This window comes from Callospermophilus lateralis, chromosome 6 (genome assembly GCF_048772815.1).
Source record: "Callospermophilus lateralis isolate mCalLat2 chromosome 6, mCalLat2.hap1, whole genome shotgun sequence".
In the NCBI taxonomy this organism is placed as follows: Eukaryota; Metazoa; Chordata; class Mammalia; order Rodentia; family Sciuridae; genus Callospermophilus; species Callospermophilus lateralis.
In genome coordinates this window covers 131137336-131141021 of record NC_135310.1, presented here as the reverse complement: position 1 = coordinate 131141021, position 3686 = coordinate 131137336, and the positions used below count along the sequence as shown (strand labels likewise).

The window sequence follows — 3686 nt, the reverse complement described above, 5'->3', positions numbered from 1 at the left end:
GTTACTACATGAGAAATGTAGATGTTTAAATCAATCATAGTGGAAGAAAAAGTGTTTATAAGTGCTTTCATATAAGTGTTAATGCATCCTAATAGACTACTCAATGTTAAGAAATTGTATACTAGCCGTGTTCATTGTGAGTTCATATAATTATACAGAGTTGCAGCTTCATATGTAATAGAGATTTTTATCAGTTTACTTGTTCTCCATACTTAACTCGACAGTCCCATGTACTTTTTTGTCTCAAATCTGTCACTTCTGGATCTCTGCTATACCACCAGCACGGTCCCACAGATGCTAGTCAACCTTTGAGAACCAGAGAAGACCATTAGCTATGGGGGTTGTATAGCCCAACTCTATATTTTTTTGGCCTTGGGTCCCACCGAATGCATTCTTCTGGCCATCATGGCCTTCGACTGTTATGCTGCCATTTGCAAGCCCCTTCACTATCCAATCATCATGAATCAGAGACGATGTACCCATATGGCTGCTGGGACCTGGATCAGTGGTTTTGCTAACTCCCTTGTACAATCCACACTCACAGTGGTGGCCCCAAGATGTGGACAGAGGGTAGTGGACCATTTCTTCTGTGAAGTTCCTGCCCTTCTGAAACTAGCCTGTACTGATACTAGTGTGAATGAAGCTGAACTCAATGTTCTAGGGGCTTTGCTACTCCTGGTACCACTCACCCTCATCCTGGGCACTTATGTGTTCATTGCTCGGGCAGTGATGAAAATCCGCTCTGCTGAAAGTCGTTGGAAGGCCTTTAATACCTGTGCTTCACATTTGCTTGTGGTATCTATGTTCTATTTTACAGCCATCAGCATGTATGTCCAGCCTCCCTCTAGTTACTCTCGGGACAGGAGTAAGATCATGGCCCTCTTCTATGGTATTGTCACACCCACCCTCAACCCTTTTATCTATACATTGAGGAACAAGGATGTGAAAGCTGCCCTAAGAAGAGCATTGACTAAGGAGTTTTGGGTCAAGAAAAGATGATCTCTGGAAAAAAAATACCTAAGAAGTAAGAATGGATGTATTTGCCTTTCAAAGAACATGTTGGACATCAAATTGATGAGGGAACCATGTATCAAGTGGCACAAAATTCATAAGAGGAACAGGACCAAGAAAAGAATGATCAACTTTTGGTTAAATCTACATAGACATTTACCTTCTTTGGACAATATGCAGATACCTCCCTCACCCCAATCTGTGGAGAATATATTCCAGGAACCCTGGGGATGCTTGAAATTGCAGATAATACTGAAACCTGTGATTTAAATGGGCTCACATACTGTGAACATAATGTTTGCAATTTTGAGGTATCATGGCAAAACTTTTTATAATTTCATGAATAGAAGATTCATTCTTACAAAAAATCTTAGCAAATTCATCATAAGATTTTTTTCTCCCCTTATTAAGTAGAGAACTTTCATCTTTTAAGAGAAATGCTTTTCAGCTTCTCTTTGGCATATGTGAGTGGTCAGCATCACTACTCTTATACTTTGAGATCATTAGTAAAATAAGAGTTACTTGAACACAGGCATTGACATATAATGAGAGTTGATCTGATAGCCAAGAGGATTACAAAGCAACAAAATTGGTGGGTACATACACTGTGTGAATATATTGGACAAAGGTATGATTCATGACTATAAAAAATAGACTAAAAAAATGGTACAACATTCTGACATGCTACTCAGATTGATGCCCAATTTAAAATGTATAAATTGTTTATTTCTGAAATTTTTCATTTAATATTGTTGGATAATAGTTGACCTTGAGAAACTGAAACCACAGATAAAAGGAGACCATTGTATCTGTCATACAATATTGAATTTCACCAAGTCGATGTCTCTTTTCCCTAACACAAATACTAATTAATCTAATTTCAGGGAAGGAAGTGGTAAAATATTTAGAGAAAAAAAATGATTAGGAGGTTAGAAAATATATTTAGTGTATGTTTTAAATTAAATTGTTAAATTGATCATTGATTCTCAAGTAAATCAGAAATGATCCCATCTTTTAAAAAAACAAGCAACTATTATTCAGAGTCAATTTTAATCATGTGTTATAATATTTAGTCATGCCTCGGACTTCTATGTATAATTATATCACCCTAAAGATTTTTTAAATTCCCCAGAGGCAAATGAAATCAAGAGACAATTAGATCCAGACCATATCAATTAAACTATGGAAAAAGAAATTCATTTTTAAAAATAGGATCATAATTTTAAATACAACTTATTTTGCCATAAACCTTAGTCAATCTTGTGCTCACATACACAATAAAGTGTTGTGTTATTATACAACAATGAGGCCATGACCAAAACAAATAGAACATACTCTAGAAGAAAAAATAGTGGGATGCTTTGGACGTAAACAGTGCTCAAAAAACTTAAGATGGAAAATATCCCAACCAAATAAAACTAAGTAACTTGGCATTTGCCCACCTTTGATTGGACAGCTTCCATCACCATTTCCCTGGGTAAGTCCATTCTGCTTCTTCATGAGGGTTATAAGAATACCATGTTGAATTCAAACCTTGGTCAATCTTTAGTTTTGTTTTTTTAATGTTTCATAACTTTTTGCTGCAAACTAACTCACAAGTATATACTAGCCAAAGGTACCTAAGCAAAACAAAGTAACTATAGCAAAATTCCAATTTTATTGCCTGTAATGGAGGAGAATTATACTCATCATAAATGTAGTCCTGTCAACACAGTGATGTACAAGCTGTGTGTCTTATGGGGAATAATCATTTGTTGTCTTTGATTCTTATTTCCTTGACAAAAAATGCATATACAACCACTTGCTTTAATTAAAAGTTTCAAGAATGTGTGTGTGTGTGTGTGTGTGTGTGTGTGTGTGTGTGTGTGTGTTTGGAGAGAGAAGAGAAAGTAGATGATATTTGAAAGTGATTTAAATCTCAGAAGACACTGAAAGTCATACGTATAATTGTGTTCCATAAAGAAAATCTACATAACAAAGAATTAATTATGAATGTATTTAGTTCTATATTATTCTCTATTTTCTATTTAGTGGGTTACAAAATCACGAATAAGCACTGGGAGAAAGTAAGAGAGAAATATAAAAAGAGAATGGAAGGGAGAAGAGAAGAAAGGACAACATAATTGTTTTTGTTTGTTTTGTTTTGTTTTGTTTTATGAATCCCTTGCTTGGTGGAGGTCTCAGGCTTGGTGAAGGCCCTACCTCCATTTAGTTTATATTTTGAGAAAAGAAATCACACAGTGTCACAGGTGCATTTCCTACCTGTCATTCTTGCCCTTTCTAGCTTCTGCCTCCCTAAGCACAGGAATAATGTCTATGGTGTTACAAATGAAAATTAAAAACACAGGACTAACCAAGAGAGATTGGGTTTCAAAATGAAATAAAATCAACAAATTCTGTGCCCCTTAGGCTCTCTTTCCTGGGGTCAGCAATGTTGGGTGTCATGTTTTCTTCTCCACCTTGCAGTGTGAATCTCCTATGGCAGAGGTTGGAGCTCAGTGATAGAGCCTTGCCCAGGAAGGTGTCATGCCTGGGGTTGTATGGTCAGGATAGCTATGCAAATTAGTGAATGAATGACCATGTTGGAAATATAAAAAAGCAACACAAAAAGTTTGCCTAAACGCTAGTATCCAGAGACACTTCTTTGAATGAAGAATTTAATTGTGCAGATACCA

General features: G+C 36.1%; 1 pseudogene; it reads left to right on the top strand.

The window, feature by feature from the left end:
• Positions 1–216: 216 nt before the first annotated feature.
• Positions 217–999, top strand: LOC143402139 (olfactory receptor 2B2-like; annotated as a pseudogene).
• The last annotated feature ends 2687 nt before the right edge of the window (positions 1000–3686 follow it).